The following is a 21601-nucleotide window of genomic DNA, read 5'->3' on the forward strand; positions in this document are numbered from 1 at the left end:
CCCCAGGCTGTTTCTCACATGAAAGGCCACCAGGGAGCATCCACCATACATGAGGCGTTAAATAAGCAGGGAATGGCTCACTTAAGCTGGAGTCAACCAGCTTCATCATTGGCCACCCAGCGCTGGCCACACGGACCCACAGATGAAGTAGCGAGGGTGGCAAGATTGCGGGCCAGGAGTGGGTCCGGCACTGTGGCTCCCACTCACCAGGGCAGTGGTGCCTCAAGTGTCCAACCAAGAGCAGTGCTGAGCCCTGGTGTGGCACCACCCCTCCAACGGCCACGTGGGGCAGGCGCCTGGGTCCCAGTCCAATTGCCCCCACTGCCCGGGGCTGCTCCCTGCACTCCCTCATGGGGGCTTTTCCTTCGAGTAATCCCCAATTAATGTCCCGCTTGCAAGTGTCTATCTCTGAGTCGTTCCTGGGGAACCTGGCCTAAGGTAGGAAGAGATACAGAAGAAAGAGGAAAAATGTAAGTGAAGAAAGATGAACATCTCATATGTCGTCACCGATCGCCACGCAGAATGCTTTCCCCTTCCCTGTGTGCATCTCTGTCTCTGTGTCTATTCTTTTTTTTGTCTGTATTCCAATTTATTGTCAAATTGGCTAACATACAGTGTGTAAAGCGTGCTCTTTGTTTTTGGGGTAGATTCCCGAGGTTCGTCACTTACGTACAACACCCAGTGCTCATCCCAACAGGTGCCCTCCGCAATGCCCATCACCCATTTTCCCCTTCCCCCACACTCCCCCTTCCACCCTCGGTTTGTTCTCAGTATTTAAGAGTCTCTTATGGCTTGCCTCCCTGCCTTTCTGTTTGTAACTGTTTTTTCCCCTTCCCCTCCCCCAAGGTCTTCTAAGTTTCTCAAGATCCACATATGAGTGAAAACATAGGATATCTGTCCTTCTCTTCCTGACTGATTTCACTCAGCACAATACCCTCCAGTTCCATCCATGTTGCTACAAAACTCCATATTTCATTCTTTCTCATTGCCAAGTAGTATTCCATTGTATATATAAACCACATCTTCTTTATCCATTTGTCAACTGATGGACATTTAGGCTCTTTCCATAGTTTGGCTATTGTTGAAAGTGCTGCTATAAACATTGGGGTACAAGTGCCCCTACTCCTCAGCACTCCTGGATCCCTTGGGTAAATTCCTAGCAGCGCTATTGCTGGGTCATAGGGTAGATCTATTTTGAATTTTGTGAGGAACCTCCGCAAGCCCGCGCAATTTTTATTTTATTGCACATCTTTTGAAACATCCACTAGGTGGAGAACTTGTGTCAAGTTTGACGCTCAGATTGTGCCGCTCGGCCAGCCAGTCAAGGGAGCTGCATTTATCTACTTATTTATTTATTTAACCATTATTGAAACGAAGCAATGGGTTCTAACCAACAATGAAAAGCGTCTATGCCTCTTCCTAGTGGCCTAAGCTTTCCAGACATTATAGGCCTGAAAACATTATATAGAATTACATTTCTCTTGTGATTGACTGCTACCATGGCATGTTTTTAGGAGACACAGATGAACTATGTGAGTTCAAGGCTAAAATTTCTGCATAATCATTTTTGTTGAACCCTGCCTCTTGATTAGTTTATTATGGTTTATTCTAAGCTCTTTTAAATTGGCGACGTGGTGTTTTTTGGGGTTTCTGGGAGTGAGTATTGATTGAAAGTTAACTGCCGATTAAGGAAATGATTTTATTCGTTAAAAAGCCTTATCCACTGATGTGCTTTTTACATTTCAACTTGCAAACACTGGGCAAAGGAATTTCTTTTCATGTGCATTGTTATTCTTGCTGATTATTGAGAAAGTTTTATTGAGGTCACAGAATGTAGGTTAATAGAATTTACTACACCATGCGTTCTTGGTTGCAACTCCGTGCAGTAGAAATGCGACCCTAATTCAGCTGCCAGCCAGCCCTTCCGTGCGCGGGAGTGCTGTGCCAGGAATCCTTGCCGGCTCCAGGGAAGGCCACTGTGTGAGCTTGTCCCCTGCCACCAAGATGGAGGGCCACGAACAGCATTGCTGATCCTGGCCGTGCCTGTACCTACTCTCAGCAGAGCTTCCTGAAAACAGTCTGGACCTGGGTCTTTTCCTCTGGGTGGAACTCACAGCAGCGATTAGCAAACTAAGGCCCACCGGCCAAATCCAGCCCACTGCCTGGGTTTTACCATCCTCAAGCTACGGATGGCTTTTACAGATGAACATTGTCAACTGATTTGATGATAAGGGATACTAACTTGGAGCCGTGATTAAGTGATATATTTTCATTACAAAAACCCATACTCAATTGCTATAGTTTGGATTTTATCAATTAAAAATTGCTGCGGTTTCGCTTTCCCACAGCTTCGGTTGCCTGCAGTCAATGGTGGTCAGGAAGCAGATGACGCTCCTTCTGAGATACAGTCAGAAGGTCAGGAGGTCAAGAGCAGCCTAACGCTGCGTCACGATGCTTACGTCGTCCACCTCACTTCCTCTCATCGCGTAGGCATTTTCTCATTTTGTGACATCACAAGAAGGGTGAGTACAGCACAGTAAGATATTTTAAGAGCGCGCGAGAGAGACCACATTCACATAACTTTAATTACAGTATATTGTTACGATTATTCTAGAACCTGTGCTTCATTTATAAATTAAACTCCATCATAGGTATGTAAGTATAGAAAAAAACAGTATAATAAGGTTCAGTACTATCTGTGGTTTCAGGCACCCACTGGGGGTCTTGGAACGTATGTCCCACGGGTTTGGGGGGAGGGACAAATGTCTCCACCACATAATATCCATTCTTTGCCTCTCGGTCCATAAAGTCTAAAATATTTACTATCTGGCCTTTATGGAAAAAGTCTACTGACTCTGCTCTAGAGGGTCTGTTAACTTATTACATATAAAATTATGAGTGTGTGAAACATGTGGATTTTTCTGGAGAGAGGGCACCTGGCCTTCTTTGCTCTGAAAGGAGAATGTAACGACCAAAATGTTAAAAACTACTAGTCTCACTGGATGAGGGCCTTCCACTGCCAGCAACAACAACAATAATAATAACTCAAAGTATCATAGGATCAATGTACAAACAACGATCAAAACATTACTTCCCATGACTTTGAGGGGACCAAGAACAGGGCTGAGTTGAATTACTAACAGTGTGAGTGCAACTCTTTAGTCAAAATCACAAAGTTGATTATACTTTGCTGGGAACAATGTAGGTGCCTAGTAAGTTATTGTTGCATCAGCTTTACGTGTAACATGAAAAACAGAAGCCCCCCGTTTTGACTCACTGGAGACCAGCACAGTGCTTGGTACTGTGTAAGTGTTTAGTTTGGGCCCATGACTGAATGACCCACGTGAACACAATTAACTGGACATTTGAAAATGTGTTACTGTCAGGGCGCCTGGGTGGCTCAGTCGGTGAAGCGTCCCACATCAGCTCAGGTCATGAGCTCATGGTTTGTGAGTTCGAGCCCTGCATCAGGCTCTTTGCTGACCGCTCAGAGCCCAGAGTCTGCTTTGGATTCTGTGTCTCCCTCTCTCTCTGCTCCTCCCTTGCTCGTGCTCTGTCTCTCTCTCTCTCTCAAAAATAAATGAAAACATAAAAAAAAAAAAAAGAAAATGTCAAATGCACAGAATTAGGATGGGCAAAAGCACTTATTCTTATGAATTTGAAGCTAACCTCACCAAGATGGTACCTACAAGGAGTGAGGATTTAAATAATGCTATCTGAAGTTTCCTACTGTTCCCTGGGCTCACTCTGCTGTTGTGGTAATGACTGCAAGACTGGGATGCCTTTTAGAAAAAACAGAGGGGCAGAGAACCTTCTGAGAAGCAATAGTGATTCCTTAGAATGCATGTTTGATATTTTAGCTCCTTTCGGCTCGAGTTTCTGGGGGGGTGGAGTCTATTCCCACCTTTTCTGATTACATTCCCTTGAGTATTCAAATAGGTTAAATGAGCACTGGCCACACCAAACACACCGTCACCTCTGGAGCTGGTTCCAATTCATCCTCTCTGCAAAGATGAGTGGACGCATGTGGCCTTTACAACACCGGCCCACTGGAAAGATCTATGGGCAGAAGGGAAAACAGACATGAGACCATTACCTGGAATCAAAGCCAGTACCTTCTCGCCCAGCATCCTGGGAAGTGCCGTCTCAAAGAACTGTCTTTTTCCCCCAACAGGATACTTGCTCTAGTTTATAAAAAGTAAGAGGATTTGCACACCTTCTCCTTTGATTGAGCTGTTTGTGTTGCTGTGAATTCTGGCCAACGTCTCCTAGGGCTTAGCTGAGTGGTTTGGGTACAACGTCGCCGACTGTTCCAATTTAAGAAGCTCTCACGAGATTGCACCGAGACAAAGGGTCTGCTGAGAGGCGCAGCCCCGTAGCGCTCCGACGCTGTAATCTGAGTTCTGCTCTGCAAAGTCCTGTCTAATCCTCTTGTACCCTGCTGTGGCTAGCAGTCGAGGGAAAGGCAGCAAGGGCAAAAGCTGCGGGATACAGATTTAATTCAATCCAGCAAACGTTTACTAAGCACCTCTGGTGTGCCAGTCACTGGGCCAGGTTCCGGGGATAGGAAGATTAATAGGATAGGATTCCAGAACTCAAAGGGGTCACGGTTTACAGGCAGAGAGGCACAGCCACATGAATAATAAAGCAGAAGACGGGAGCAGAGAAAACTTGTCACTGAAGGAATGACACGGATGAGTCTTAACTGATAAGGTGATGTTAAGGGGCAGAGAACGGGCGGATGGGCATCCCGGGTAGAGGAAACCGCATAAGTAGAGTTAAGAAGGTATCAAAGTCCCTGGCATTTGGGGCAAAGGTCGAAAGGATTTTGTCTCGGAGAGAGGTGGGAGAAAAGGCCAGAAGTGTGGTCTGGGGCAGGGTTATTGATTCGTGTACTGCTGGAGACGGGATAGCAAAGGTAAATCAACAAATCCCTGCCCCTGGGAAGCTTACCTTTGGGGGTGAAGACCAGATCATAAATACAAAGGATAGGCAGCTTGTTAGGTCTGCCCTAACAAAATACCACAAACTGGGTGATGGAGACAACAGAAATCTTTTGTCTCCCAGTTCTGGAGGCTAGAAGTTCAAGATCAAGGTGTTAGTTGGTCTGGCTCCTGCTTAGGGCCGTGAGGAAGAATCTGTTCTAGGCTCTTCCCTAGCGTCTGGTGCTCGGTTGGCTTGTAGCAGTATCATCCCAACCTCTGCCTCCATCCTCACAGGGAACGCCTGTGTCTCTGTGTCCTAATTTCCCCTTTGAATAAGGACACCGGCCCCATTGGCGTAGGGCCCACTTTGAAGACCCCAACTTAACTCAATCATCTGGGAAGACCCTTTTCCCCAAAAAGTTACATCCACAATCCCATATACTGGGGATTAGGACTTCAGCATCTTTTGCGGGGGGGGGGGGGGGGGGCGCATAATTCAACCCATAACAGTATGTTAACTTGTAATAATAACTTGGAGCAACATAAAGCAGTGTAACTGTGTTGGGGAAAGCATCTGTGCTCGAGGCAGTGTAGCGGGGAGGTTTGCAATTTTCTGTAAGGTGGCCCAGGTTATGACTCACTGCAGAGGCTACATCTCACACAAACACACACACACACACACACACATACACACACACTTTAGGTTCTATTTATTTATTTAGAGAGAGAGAGAGTGCTAGTGGGAGAGGGACAGGGAGAGAGAGAATCCCAAGCAGGCTTTGTTATGTCAGCACAGAGCCCGACTTGGGGCTCAAACCCACGAACTGTGAGATCATGACCTGAGCCCAAATCAAGAGCTGGATGCTCAACCGACTTAGCCACCCAGGCGCCCCAAGAGGCTACATTTGGACAAAACTCAGGGAAATGAGGGCAGTGGGGCTCACAGATATCTGGGGGAAGAGCGTACTAGGCAGAGAAAGAAAACAGTGCGAAGGCATGTGTTAGGCATGATCTGTGGAGCGAGGAAGCCAATGAGGCTGGACCCAAGGGGGATGAAGGAACCAGAGGAGATGAGGTCAGTGACTGCGAGCTGCCGAGACATGCAGGGCCTTACGGCCATTGGAGGGACTTTGGCCATGGAGCCATTGGGTAGTTTGGGGCAGAAGGGTGAAATGGTCTGATTAGGTTTTAAGAGGTTTGGGGGTTTGGTGTTGAGTATGGTCTGGGCGCAGGAGCCATGGTGGATGTGGGAAGACCAATTAGGAGGTGACTGTAAGAATTCAGGTGACAGACGGAGGTTGCTCGGACCTGGGTGCTGAGAAATTTGGAAATACTGAATTTGGGCTACAATTGGCTCATGAATGTGGAGCCAGAAGCTGAGGACAGAGATCTGAGCTCCCACTAACCTAGACCATGTCATTATTTCCCCAGGTTGTGGGCTGAGATATGCATTTGGACACTCCAAGGGTGTCTTTTGGTTTTCTATACACCGCAGTGGCTTAGCTCCTTTTCTTTCCTACCTGGAGTCTCTTTGAAGACACAGACATTCAAGGACAGGAAATCCTGTACTATGGACCCTCTCTTCTTAAAAGTAGAGAAGACACAGAAATAATTCAGTAGGATCCAGACATTCTAGCTTTGCATGTTTTGGGTCTGGTACAATCCAGAGCAGTGAGTGACTTTCTCCGCTGAGGAGGTGGGCTTTGCAAGACATGTACCCTAGAGGCATACTCTGCGGGGTAGCAAGATAAAGACAAATCACAGTTGCTTTGGGGTTGATATAACCTCATCCTTATCCATTTACCCAATTTAATTGTGTGCCAAGTTCTGCATCCTTTTTTTATCCCTTCCTTCTGTCACTGTCCTAGTTCAGGCTGAATCTCCTCTCTCTGTGCTTGTAGAATAGCTTCCTCAATGATCTTCGTACTGCTTATGTTTTTTCTTTTCTTTTTTTTCTCTTTTCTTTTTTCTTTTGTTTTAAATGTTTATTTTTGAGAGGGAGAGAGAGAGAGAGAGAGAGAGAGAGAGAGAGAGAGAGAGAGAAGGTGTGAGCGGGGGAAGGGCAGAGAGAGGCACACACACAGAAACAGAAGCAGGCTCCAGGCTCCGCGCTGTCAGCACACAGCCCGACGCGGGGCTCAAACCCACAGACCACAAGATCACGACCTGAGCTGACGTCGGATGCTCAACTGACTACCCCGCTCAGGTGCCCCTCTCTTTCTATCTTTCTAAACTAGTCTTAAAGTCATTTCCAGAATGTTTCTGCTAAAATGTAAAACTGATGACAGACATCATTCCCTGCTCGCTCTGGAAATCCTTTGATGCCCCATGCTGACTTGCCTTGTCCAGGCCCACGAAGCTATTTCCAGTCTGGCCCAGACATGCCTTTACAGCATCCCCCTCCTCTGCTCTCGACCTCGGATTCCAGAGCTGTCCTTCCTGCACGAGTGCCTTTCTTGCCAACCTGCCCCTGTCTATCTGAAGAAGAAGACTTTGATCCAGAACAGTGATCACAATTTTTGAGTCTATAGTGTTCACGCTAGTGAGATAGTCAAAAGAACATGGATTCCTGCAGCAGCAAGACCTGGATTAGAATCATGGCTTTGACAACGGCCATCTGCGTGACTCTGATCCATTACATGGCCTCTCTGAGTCTCAGTTTCCTCATCGAGAGTAGAGATAGCAAGGCCACCCTGCAGAGCTGCGGTTGACGTCGACACCACGTTGTTAAAATGACAGCTTAGCACCAGACTTGTAAGAGGCATTCAGGGAGTGGTGGACATTGTTATTAAACATCAGTTTGGAGTTCAGGAGAGACACCGTCTGGAGTCAGACTTTCAGGAGTCGGGCATGTTGGTGGAAGTGGTGGGCAATTTACAATTTCCTGGGCAGATGGTTCAGAGAAAGAGGCAATGACCCGGGAAAGAGCATGCACGATGAGTTGATACTGGCTTTTAACCTAACACATATGCACACTTCACCATTTTAAATTCAACTAATTCAGATTTTATGACATTGCAGGCAAAACTGGGTTGCAACTTACTTCTGTGCTATTTATGAGAAAATTAATAGGGAGAACATGATCCGGAGCTCCTAATGTGGGGATGCTTAACCTACTTAAATAAGTCAACTAAAGTTATGTCGGAATCAGTTTAGCAAGATTAGTTTTCGTAGAGACACTGTGCTTTAAGTGATTTAGAGATGTAAATTAGAATTTGGGAGCCAGAAAGGAGATAGAGATTATTAGCATATGGCCCTCATTTTACAAAAAGAGAAAAGAGAGGACTAGAAAGCTTAACTGACTTGTACAAGCCCACACAGAAAAAACAGAGGGCTCAGGCCCCCTCCCTCCTGAATAGTGTTCCTTTGAATATGCTGGGTGTCACCTTTTGCATGTCAAGTGATCGGTGTTTTTCTAGGCCATACCTGGTTAGCCATTAGTGCTTTGTTTTGTTTGCAAATTCTTGATGGTAATTAAGGAAGTGCTATTTCCAAATTATCGTGTAATTCAGACTTAGTATTAATTCATGCTGGTGTTCCTGGTGAGGTTCTGAAATTTGGCTGGTTTACTTGGGCAGAGTTGTAAAAGGGAAACCTGTACAAGGAGTAAAAGCCTGATGGCAGCTTTACTCTGAACAAATGTTCTTTATTTAAAAAAAAAAAAATTGGCCTCTACATACCCAATTTAACTCACTGGTCCTTAATTAGGACCATTGTGAGTTTAAGTTTGGCTTCACAGAGTAGATTTTCTGAATCCCAAAGTCTGGCTGGCTTAGCAACTTAGTCTCAGCAAAGATCAAAAGCATTTTATGAACAATCCAACACCCTCCACTCGTAATCTGATAGTAGAGAACCCTGGTCAACATATTTCTCAGGGTCACCCCTTGTTAGCCTTTATTACTGGCTGACATATGAGAATACACTCATTCATCTCAGAGACCTTCTGAGAAAAATTAGCTGACCGCAAGGCACATGATCTTAAAGGGCATTAAAGTTTATGTAGATCATCGTTGGCTATAAAACCTTTTTTTTTCTTTTTTATTTTTTTGTCTCAAGTGAATAGTCCCTAGAATTCCTATTATCTGACTTCAAGAGAATCTGAAAAGAAAGGAATCCTGGGTGATTCGTTTTCAAAAGTATTTGTTTGACTTAAACTTTTGTACCCCCAGTACCACTGCCCGAGGCTGTCAAGACAAAATAAATCAGTGTGTTAATTACGCAAATAAACTCACAGTAGAAAGACAGCTACAACTAGAAGGAAGGACATAGATGGAGGGTGTAAGTATTATTCCGCCGTGGAGGAGTACAAACCAGGCTGGACTTACATACAGTAAGAAATGGGTAAGAATGGAAACTTCTTAGGTCTGTAAACCACCCAACCAGAGTTAACACTACAGACTTCTTTCTACCTAGGATGAAGCGAACTGTGACTCACCCTTTAACATCTGAGATATCCATGGTTTTGTCTTTTCTTCTTCTCCTCCTCTGCCTTCTTGGATTTAATAGTTATGCTGGGAATAAGAATATAGACCAGGCTTGAAAATTAAGTTAAATGAAGTAATATATACTCTTTACCTTCATGTATATTTTATACATACCAAATGTGTATATATATATGTATATGTATAGACACATATATATACATATATACACATATATACATATATATATTTAGTTTAGCTTAAATATTAAATTAAATGCTATATACTCTTTATCTTTTTTGGTCAGAAAGATAAAAAATGTATAAAGGACACTGGCATGAACCCTACTGAATCAACCGTTTTTACAAACTGACCCAATCTTCAATATGTGGGTTGGTGATTATGGGGTGTTCCAGACACTCTGTCCTCAGCTCTAAAGCTTAAACAACAAAACAAGTCCATGTTGCTTGCCAGTTAATAAAGGGATCCAAGGGCCTCCCACTGAAAGCTCTGGTCCTTTGTAGCAAAGGAGACATCATTGTCTTAGGATGTCAGGTTCTGTTTGGGGCCATGGCTTCCACCAGGCTTTGTCTCAAGTACCAGATCCTTCCTTTCACTCCCTTCCCCCTTCCTCCCTCCATCTGTTCCTTCCTTCCTTCCTTTCTTCCTTCCTTCCTTCCTTCCTTCCTTCCTTCCTTCCTTCCTTCCTTCCTTCCTTCCTGTTTTAACCACTTTTAAGTAAAAGATCCATGCAATAACTATATTCACTTTTCTGTACAACCACCATCGGTCTCCTGAACTTTTTCATTTTCCCAAACTGAAATTCTGTACTCATATAGTACCTTCATTTCCCCCTCCCCTCAGCCCCCAGTCTACTTTCTGCATTTACCAATCTGACCACTCAAGGTACCTCATTATGGGTGGAACTCTATGGTATTTGTCCTTCTGTGACTGGGTGATTGCACAGCGTAATGTCTCCAAGATTCATTCATGTTGTTGCAGTATCAGCACTTCCGTACTGTATCAGCATTTCATCCCTTTTAAAGACCGATGAGATATTCCATCGTATGTATATACCACAGTTTGTTTACCTATTCATCTGCTGGTAGACACTTGGATGGCTTCCACCTTTTAGCTTTTGTGACGAATGCTGTATGAGCATGCGTGTACAAATACCTGTTTGAGTCCCCTGCTTTCAATTCTTGTGTGTTTATAGTCAGAAGGAGAGTTGCTAGATCATATGACAATTTGTTTGTACTTACAAAGATTTTTTTTAATTTTATGGATTTATTTTGAGAGAGAGAGAGAGCAGGGAGAGAGAGAATCCACACTGTCAGCACAGAGCCCAATGCGGGGCTCAAACTCATGAACCATGAGGCCATGACCTGAGCCAAAACCAAGAGTCAGACGCTTGAGCGACTGCGCCACCCAGGTGCCCCTATTTGTACTTTTTTGAAGAACCACATCCCATTTTCCCTCCTGTGGCACCATTTTACAAATGTAAAATGTACCAGCAGTGCACAAGGGTTCCAATTTCTCCATCTTACCAACACTTGTCATTTTCTGTTTTGTTTTGTTTTTTGATAACAGCCATCGTAATGGCTGTGAAATGGTATCTTATGGTTGTGATTTGCATTTCCCTAACGATTGGTGATGTTGAACATCTTTTCATGCGTTTAGTAGCCATTGTGCATTTTCTCCCATTGCCTGCTAACTTTTCACTCTGTGGGGAGTGTTTTTGAGGCATAAATGTTCTATATTTGACTGAGTCCTACTTACCTGGGTTTTCTTTTATTGCCTGTACTTTTGATGTCACATCCCTGGTATAGCTTATTCTACAGAAGGAAAACAGGGCATGTGCTAGACTTTATCATGTCCGTGAACATGGGCAATAGAGGAGACAAACCCAGCAAAACCTATTTGAAGGAAAAACTGGACCTGAGAGAGTAGCTGTAGATCTGAACCTCTTCATGTGAAGGCTTGAGGTTAGAGGGTCTAAAGAAGATTTTACAGAGAGCTTTTTGTTTTTCTTCTTTATTCAAAATCAGGTGACACATGTGTCGAGGAAAAGATACATGACAACAGGCTTAACATTTATTTTTTTTAGTGGAGATTTTAGTTGTGTATACGTGTGGGGAGTGCTGAGTATTGGTGGAACTTTTTTGTTTTTAGTTTATCTATTTATTTTGAGAGGGAGAGCGAGAGAGAGCGAGAGAGAGAGAGAGAGAGAGAGAGAGAGCAGGGGTTGGGGGAGGGGCAGAAAGAGAATCCCAAGCAGGTTCCACACTGTCAGCACAGAGCCTGACTTGGGCTCAATCTCAGGAACCATGAGATCATGACCTGAGCTGAGATCAAGAGTTGGACGCTGAATGGACTGAGCCACCCAGGCGCCCCTGGTGGAACTTTTCAAAGTAGACTTGGGACAGCTGATGGAAGAAGTACTCGGGACACCATACTTCATTTGGGAATATCCAGGAGTGACGTTAGTTGGACACTGTAAACATTTTCGTTAATGGTAGAACATGAAAACATTAGAAGAATTCAGACCATCCAAATACTGGTAGCTACTACGTGTCCAGACTAGTAGGACCTCCAAATACATTAATGTTTATTACGGTACATTGCATTTATAAGAAAGATCTAATATTTGCTATGCCTTTTAAAATAGCCACATGGATTACTGACTATGAACTCATATTGAGAATGCACTTAGATTGAAGTAAGGGAGATTTCTGAAGATAAGAGGAAAAACTGACTTGGCACGAATGTTAATTTACGTTAAGTGGCTTGTGGCAGAGCTGGGCACTCCAGATCACCCTCCCCTACTCATGGACAGCAGCTGTCCCTGTGAGCAGCTGATCTACTTTCCTCTGTTTACCTGGTGTGTTCATTGCTGAGCTCTCATCCACGGAAAGGCAGCGGAAGTGATGTAAGTCACTCTGGGAGTGTGGGAGTGTCTACTTCTTGCTCTTCTCTCCCTTATGTCGGCTAGAGGTGTGGGGGTTGATGAAGTCTGGCAGGATAGCAGCGTCCTAAGATGGGAGTAGCTTGAGTCCCTGAATCGCTGTGTGGAGGAAAGCTTCCCACCAGCTAGGAGTATCCGTCGAGGACTATTACTGAGCCAGAAATCAGTTTCAGCCTGTGTCAGAACGCTGAAGTTTTGGTGTCTATTTGTTACGGCAGCTAATACAGGCTTTCAAAGGGAATGAAGATGCTTTTGCAATTTGATCTTAGAGTAGATTGTGACTTCTGAATTTGCACCGCAGGATGTTAATGCCCTGAATTCTTAGCCCGGACTGCAAAGCACTGCTAAATTTGGCCTTGCCAACCTATTCAGCATATTTAGATGCCACGCTCACTTTTCTGAATAGCAGCCACATCGGCCCTTCTTCAGCTTCTTCGCTATGGGAAGCTCTCTCCTGCTTCAGGATATTTGAACATGATGTTTTCTCTGCCTGCAATTCTGTTTTCCTTGTCTGGCTAGTTCTGATTCATGCTGCAGAACTCAGTTCAGAGGCTACTTCCTGGTGACCCTCAAAGTTCAGGTCCCCTGACGTATGTTGTTATTGCCTACTGTATTTTTCCTTCATAGCCCTCATCATACATTGTGATTCTGGCTTTGTGTAATGATTTGGTCAAATATATTCCCTCCCTCTACATTGTAAGACTCATAAAGGCAGTGTCCAGACTTGCTTTGCTCACCGTTGTATGCTCAGCTTGGCATAGAGTGGACTCCTTTTAAAAATTTTTTAAAGTTTTTTTTTTTTTTTTGAGAGAGAGAGAGAGAGAGAGCACTCGAGTGAGCCAGGGAGGGGCAGAGGGAGAGGAAGAGAGAGAATCCCAAGCAGGGTCCACAGCCAGTGGGGAGCCTGGTGGGGCTCAATCCCACGGCTGTGAGATCATGACTAACCTGTGCCAAAATCAAGAGTTTGAGGCTCAACCAACTGAGCCACTCAGCCGCCCCTAGAGCAGACCCACAATAAATATTTTGTCAAATGAAATCATACATGTCCCTAACAATGCCTACCACTTATGGAAAGTCTGTGTGCCCAGCACTGTTAATAAAGGCTGTACATATCTTAATTAACTCAACCCATCACTCCACAAAATTTTATTTTAATCCTAAGCACACAACACTTTATTCACATGTTATTCATAAGGCCAAGGGTTTTTCTTTTATTATGAGTCTATTGATTAAATCTCCCTTAGTCTTTTTGCATAAACCATGCCTATTGCTTTATTTATGACATCTGAAATGTTCAGGATGTAACTACACCTGCAAAACATATTGAGTACAGAACACTTCTAGATTTTTACAAATTCGCCACACCATTTTTTCTAATTATATCACCAATATCTAAATATCTATCTATCTATCTATCTATCTATCTATCTATCTTTTTACCAACTAATTTGACCAACTAGTATTTTAAAAAGTTACCTTTTACTTTTTGCCTTCATATTTTAATTGTCTTGTGATAAAAATTTTAATTGTCTTGTAATAAAGATTTTAATTGTCTTGCAACTAACTAAAATCAGCATAAATATATTTAAAAGCAAACACAGGTGTATCTAGTAGGCGTAAGTTGGTTGGAGGGGCATCATCTTGTGTAGCCTGTAAAGTGTGTGCTTTCAGCATGATTGAGCAGCAGTCAGCATGTTTTACAGAGAAAGAAGAGTCTTCATGAATCTGGAGAGTTGGTTAAATGGAGGCTGGCTAAGGGAGCTTCAGTGTAGTATTACTACCCATGTTATAAAAGAGAAAATGGGGTCTCAGAGAGGCAAAGCAACTTTTGTAAGTTTACAGGTTAGTGAGTGGTGGAGAATTTCGGATGAAAATTCAGGTCCGTGTGATTCCAAAGCCAATGCTCTGAATGCGTGAATCTCTTTCACTGCTGGGTAGTAAATCCTTCTGGTGGAAACCATGACTAGTTTGTCACACAGTTGTGGGTAAATAAAACAGCCACTTGATAGTTAATAAATTATTTAGGATTTTCTTGTGCAAGCAGGGGCCATTCTCTAACCTTTCTATAGCTGTGAGTTGTCATGTGGTGCAAGGATGGGTATTATACCCTTCTACTTGACTCTGATCTCGTGAAGGGTGTGTGTGTGTGTATTAATTTATAGCAATGCCTAAAGAACACTGAGTAATCAACAAATGTTTATTCACTGGACCAAAAAATTAATTCAAATGGAGATAAAAATCAATCAGACTTTGGAGCAGGATTTCTCTACTCTCAATCTTCTGGCCTTCCTGGTGCTATTGGTCACCCATCAGTCTCTGCTGATCTTTACTCTTCTAAAAATTCATTCAGGAAGATTCTCATCATTACTTTTCATTTTTTTCAAAGAGATGTAGCATGCTCCAAAATGATACTTTTTGAGATGCAGTAAATAAAAGAGAAATCTATTGTACGATGTACAAGACAAACAAGATGTGTCTTGTTCTAAAATGAGCCATAGAATTCTGGCTCAACATGGGTGGCTGACCAAATTTATGTTTTCTCCTTTTAAAAACCCTATTAAAATGATCATAAAAGTCTTAAAGATATTAATCACAAAATCAAAAAGGGCAGGAGTTGATTGGTAGCAAAGGAAGGAGAGATTTTAGCAAATTTTGGGATGGCAGCAAGTGGGTGATTGCAGGGAAGAGTAAACTGCATTCTAGCATATGTAGGACTCTGTGGGAGTTTGGGATTCAGTTATGGCAATTTTGATGGACAGCAAGAATGATTCACTGGGCTGACACCAAGAGGGTTCCTTGAAAATCTGTCTAGAAAGATTCCACCTCCTCTCAAATGTGCATTCAAAACATGTGATGGTCAGTAATTTACCTCCAAACAACCCTAAACATGTTACGATAAACAAATTGAACAAATTCAGAGCCAGAGCAGCAAGAATGAGCATTTCTTCCCCAAAGCAGTTCTGGCACTGGAGGCCTTTTACACTAAGCCAGCTCTGTATCCACTCCCCCTTTCTCTTAAGAAGTAAAACATAAAGACTAAGAGATGAAAGATATGAATGAAAAGGAGAGACCTAGAAGATCAACCCAAAGTATCTGAGATTTTGACCAATAAGAATTTCAGAAGAGAGAACAGAAAAAATGGAAGACAGGAAATAATTCAAGAAATAAAAAAGGAATTCTCAGAGCTGAATAACACTAGTTGCCCGGAACACTGAAAGACTCATCTCAACTTAGTCCTATAGAGTTTCAGAAAATCTATAAAAGAAAACATCAAAAAATTTACAGAGAGGGATAGAGAAAAACAAACCAGAGGAGTTACCGAAGAACAGAAATCAGGCGACCATTTGACCCTCCCCTCAGCAGCTCAGGATGGCCAGCAAATAATGGTATATGCTTTCGAAATTATGAGGCAAATTATTTCAATCTCACGTTTTATACTCAGCAAGGCTATCAATCAAGACGGAGGATAGAATGCATTTTCATACATCTAAGGACTTAGAAAGTCTGTCTGTTACATACAGTTTTTTACGTATGTAACAGTTGCTTAGAGGGTATGGTCTAGCCAAGCTGGGATAAAACAGGAAGAAGAAAAGGACAGGAAGGAATAACAAAGTGAAGTTCTGGTGTTACAGTAAGGAGCAGATCTGGAGAGCATTAAGTTTAGACCGAGGGGCAAAACTTCCATCTGGAACGATGGAATTCTTCCAAAAATTTGCGAAATCCTTGAGCTATTGGAAAAGTAAGGATTTGATAAAGGCAAGTAATGCAAAGAAGAAACAGAAGCAGAAGAGCACGGAGAAGCAGGAGGACGAGGAGGAGGAAGGAGAGGAGGGGGAGGAGGGGGCGGAAGAGGAGAGGGGAGGAGGAGGGGGAGGAGGAGGAGGAGATAGCCAAAAACTCAAGGAAAACAGAAAATTTAAATGCACTAATAATATACTACTTGGCTGCACAGTCAATGACACTACAAAGTCATAATACCACACATACTGTCTACTGATTTTCAGCTTTTAGAATCAACCAATATGTAAGGAAGACTTAATTATGTTATTTTTAAAAAGTAAGCATTATCAAAATCAACAAGGAAAAGTTAAGGTCCTGAGCAGCTGAAGTTGCAAGGTAGGGTGGGGAGAAAAGGAGAAAGAACAGGGCCATTAAGAATCCATTTTTACCAAGTGAGAACTCAAGAAATGCTTGTATATTCATATATTTAAGTTAAAAAGACAACCAACAGAAGGACTTACGATCATAATTTTACCTGACAGGATGGGAGAAGAAAGGTGGGAAGGAGATCAGGCAGCTATCTTGGTAGGAGGTCCACAGATGTCTACACTTGATAGATCAAACAATTGTGATCTACGCGCGTGCCTGTTATTTAGAGAACCACGCAACAGCTAGAAAAAGTAAACACAGAAAAGTTGACAGAGTTAATATAGCACACTGGTAAATGGAACTGAGACCATTAAGACTTAGGAAAGAGATTGGTGCTTTTTGTTAAAAATGTTCCTGTCTTGGGGCGCCTGGGTGGCTCAGTCGGTTAAGTGTCCGACTTCAGCTCAGGTCACGATCTCACTGTCTGTGAGTTCGAGCCCCACGTCGGGCTCTGTGCTGACAGCTCAGAGCCTGGAGCCTGTTTCAGATTCTGTGTCTCCCTCTCTCTCTGACCCTCCCCCGTTCATGCTCTGTCTCTCTCTGTCTCAAAAATAAATAAACGTTAAAAAAATTAAAAAAAAAATGTTCCTATCTTATTTAAATTTAAACGCTTGTTACCTTAAGAAAAATAAAAAAATATATTTCTGTTAAAAAAAGAATGCTGTAGACCACATTAAACATAGCCTGATGAAATGGAAGTTTGCTAATTCTTTCATTTTTTTTCAGGCAAGAATGTAACTAGTTAAGTTATAGAAATCATTTATCATTTCTAACACGAAGAAAAACATTAACGGGATGTGGCCGAGACAAGAGCCTCCAAAGGCTTTAGTCAGTCCCTTACTTTTGACAAGCCAGGAGAATGTCCTCACAACCAGCCACGGGGCAGTTTTTTTGACGGCAAGATGTTTTCACAGGCTTCTCTGTTATTTCTTCTAGGAGACTGCAGAGTAGGAAGACTATAGACAATTGCTCAGTTGCTTTCCAGGGGCATTTCCAGTCAGTGTCCAAGGACACTGCTGTATGCATACCTTTCCGGATGAGAGAATCGTGGCACAAGAATCGCTCCTTCCTTGGTATTTGTCCACACACTGAGTATGTTAGGTAGGGCATCCTATGCTTTCGCTCAAGTGTCAATGCTCCAGAAGGGCTGTCATGGGCCACACTATGTAAAACAGTGTTCCCTGACTCTGTCATTTTCTGTTCCCTTCCTGACTTTATTTTTCCCTAGCCTTCTCCTTAGCTGGCATTATGCTACGTATGTTTTTGTTTATTGTCTTTCTTTTTCATAGGAAGGTATGCACTGCTGGGGCGAAAACATTATTTTGCTCACTTTTTTATATTTTGACCCCAAAGCAGGGCGGGCACATAGTAGGTGCTCAGTAAAAAATTGTTAAATAAAGAATAGATTTGAGAATAATTACTTGGACAGGAAAGTCAGGGAAGTTTTTACAGGAGAAGTATCCGAGCTAGGTCTTGAAGGCTGAGTAGAAGTTTATCAAATAGTGAAGGCTGGAAACAAGAATCCAGAGGACAGTGGAAAATGCCACTTCCTTTGTGAAGATCCCAGGTCAATTTAGATCATGGGATTTTTTTTCTTTTTAAAAACAAAGTTAAAGAAAGTCTCTTCTTTGAGAGAGACACAGAGAGAGCACAAGTGGAGGCGGGGCAGAGAAAGAGAGAGAGAGAATCCCCAGCGGGCTCCACACTGTCAGCACAGAGCCCAGCATGAGGCTCAAACTCACGAATGGTGAGATCATTACCTGAGATAAAAGCCAGAGTTGGACACTTAACTGACTCAACTACCCAGGCGCCCCTAGATTGTGGGATTCTTTTAAGTGATGACTATCAGTAAAGTGAAGAAAATGGTCACTGCAAAGTTGAGATATTTTGAAAATATTTGCTGAAAGTAATTAGAGACTTACGTTGAACAAATCACTTGGTAAGCTTCATCCTAAAAAACAATTCTTCCAGGTATCGCTACTAGTTCAAACAGAACCTGCTACATGGCAAGTGGTCAGAAGTGAAGTAACTAGCTCGAGGCCACCTGGCTAATATGTGGATTTGAACTCAGTTTTCTCTGGTTCAAGAGGCTAAGCCGGTGTTGTCCAATAAAAACATAACATGAACCACACACGAAATTAATAAGTTTTTAGTGGCTATATTAAGAAACAAGAAGAAATAAGTGGAATTAATTTGAATGATATATTTTATTTAAGTTTTTTTTTTCAATTTTAATGTTTATTTATTTTTGAGAGAGAGAGACAGAGCATGGGCAGAGGGAGGGGCAGAGAGTGGGAGACACAGAATCCGAAGCAGGCTCCAGGCTCCAAGCTGTCAGCACTGAGCCCGATGTGGGGCTCGAACCCACAAGATCATGACCTGAGCCGAAGTCAGACCCTTAACTGACTGAGCCACCCAGGTGCCCCTCCAGATCTATTTTATTTAGCCAATATATCCCAAACAGTGTCATTTCAAAATGTCATCCACATAAAGCAGTTGCTGATGAGATGATCTACATTCTTTCTTTCATATTGTTTTTTAAGACCTGCTATATGTTTTACATTAAAATTACACCTTAATTTGCTCAGTAGCCACATTTCAAGCCTTAACATAAATCTCTGGATCTGGGTGTGATACTGGTTGGTAACCGGGTTGTGCAGAAAGACTTTTGTGCAAAAGACAAATTTTCACCCTTTTTCTAGGAAACTCCAGATTCAGCATCTTGCTGTCAGTGTCCTCAGTTTTATTTACGGAAACCATGTTAAGTCTATTTCCGTGCAGCATTTCTAGGACATCCCTATTTAACTTCATTTGTTCTCTAGCTGTTGTTCACAAGAGACAGGATTGGGTTGATTACAAGAAGCATGCAACACTGTCTTATAATTGCCACTAAATATGTGGAGTGTCTGTCTCCAAACTAGCTCCTAAGGCATCTGAGGGCAGGGGCTCATCACTGGACCTCCAGGGCCTAACCCATAATAGCTGTGCAGTCAAGTCTGCTAGATGTTACATGTATATTTCCCATAACAAACCTTGGCCAACTATTTATTTCTTTTGGCTAATGACTTAGGAATCATGCTAACTACAAGAGATCCCAAAGATTTCACCTGTAAAACTATTTAGTCAACTCTAACATGCATTTCAGGACTCACTAGGACCACAAGAGCAATCTGTATAAAAGTGAATTTGCTATTTCTCTCGAGTTACCAGTATTGCAAAATGGAAAGTTTTTAGAACATTCTTGAAACGTTTTTAAAGCCAGACCCAAGAGCCCATTAGCAGGAATATAGTTTAGTTTACAAAATGATTCACAAAGTTCATGATCCCTTCTTACTTTCTGTTACCTCATTTGGAAGACTGTCTTTTGCACAATCACCAAGAAGGAGGGGCTTCATGGAAACAACGGAACTTGGCTGTCAGGACCTTGCTTGCTATAGGTATTTTTTGTTGTATATTCCCACCAACAAATAACGATAGCTCAGGTTGAGATATGCTGCTGACAGGAACAAAAAAGATTTCCTAATAGTGAGCTCTTACTGTTTTGTTTTTTTTCCTTGATGTTGCTTAAATACCTGCTGGAAGGTAGAAATTTAATCTTGCGACTTCTGTTTGGTATTTTAACCACGTTCCCTATGCATTCCCATATGTCAGTCGTTCTCTCTGTGAAACTTGTAGTGGAGTTTTTACTGGCACGCAAGCGTAGATTCAACCTTTTTGTTTTTCCTTCTGGTATCTATCAGCAAAATGAGGTTTGGGGTTTGATGGGGTCATGTCAGAATCAAATTCCCTTAATTCTCATTCTAGCACAATGTTCTATCTAGCTGAAAGGCCTTCTACTTTCTCGACATTTATTTCTTCAACTTGGGATGTATCAGAGAAGGACGGATTAGAGTCTTGGGTTTTAAACATCAGTCTGAACTCTGGCAGTGGTAGCTGATGTTGGTTTCTCCCTCAGTCGTGGATTCTGAACTACAGTATATGAATGGAAGTTATAATTCTTGAAGGTCTTGATCTAAAATGACTGCAGAATCTCAGGTGTTGATTACATGCCCAGATCATCACTTCATCTTGTAAAACACACATTTATAGCAACATTAAACTATTAGTTTGATGTCTACAGTTGTATGACTCACCCCTTCTAAGGAACCATTTTCTATTTCGTCACTGTGTTTCCAATATTTTTTGTATTATTTTGGTGGCTTTGGTCTTGATCTTTTGGGAAATATTTTCCCTCTCTGGGGGTCCAGTAAAGGGCCTGAATTTCTTCCCTTAATGCCACTACTGGCAAAGTAGGGTGATATCTACGATGCTTGGACATTCAGGGGCGGAACTAAATTATGTGATTTTTCTTCTTCTAAGCCACAAGCCATAAATGATTTTGAAATCACTTATTATGGAAACACAGATTCATAATTTTAAATATCTGGCTTTCATAGTCATATAATATATAATAATGAGGTAATGGTAGGGCTGCATAGGATGAATAGAAATCTGGCTCCAGAATTGATACCAGAGTGAAAGAGTTTGCAGATACGAAACAGTTACATGGTCAGTTCCTATCTTTTCTATATTACATCCTCCCAGGGCATTGTACTTAAGACTTTTAAAATAAATAGGCATTTCTCTTCCTCTGCACTGATAAAGGTGAACAGATAGTGAAATGGGCCAAATAATGGAAAGTCGACATAATTTGTCCCCAGACAGTTTAGCAAGTTCATAGATGAAACGTTAAACCCCACATAGGCCCTCATCACATCTCTGACTTTGGACCACTGATTAGATGAAATTGAGGAGAGAAAGGGTGTTTAATTGTAGACTGTCATGGCCCTGAGCTCTTCACTATAAAAGGAACATTCCTGTCTGCTGAAGCTGTTGTAAATAAATAAACAGACCCTTGTGCATGGAACCAGTCTGTTCTTTTGTTTTCTTAAACTCAGAGTCAAACCACAATATCTGACTAGCACCTTCTAATGAGATTTGTTATTATTTTTTTAATGCAAAAATTTTACACTTGAACTATTAATGTGCTCCTTTAAGAAAAATACAGACTTTTTTTTTTATTGGGTTTGGAAGGGGCCTACATGTTTTTCAAAGTTTAGACAGAAGGAAATGTTTACTTTTCAGTTGAACACACCTAAATT

General features: G+C 42.3%; 1 long non-coding RNA gene across 1 annotated transcript; it reads right to left on the reverse strand.

Moving 5' to 3' along the window:
* Nucleotides 1-772: 772 nt before the first annotated feature.
* LOC128312823 (uncharacterized) lies at nucleotides 773-16706 on the reverse strand. Its single transcript, XR_008292609.1, has 3 exons — nucleotides 16567-16706; nucleotides 9361-9436; nucleotides 773-4059 (listed from the first exon to the last, which is right to left on the reverse strand). It is a non-coding gene; the product is annotated as an uncharacterized LOC128312823 (long non-coding RNA).
* Between the last annotated feature and the right edge of the window lie 4895 nt (nucleotides 16707-21601).

This window comes from Acinonyx jubatus, chromosome F2, assembly GCF_027475565.1.
Source record: "Acinonyx jubatus isolate Ajub_Pintada_27869175 chromosome F2, VMU_Ajub_asm_v1.0, whole genome shotgun sequence".
Lineage (NCBI taxonomy): Eukaryota > Metazoa > Chordata > Mammalia > Carnivora > Felidae > Acinonyx > Acinonyx jubatus.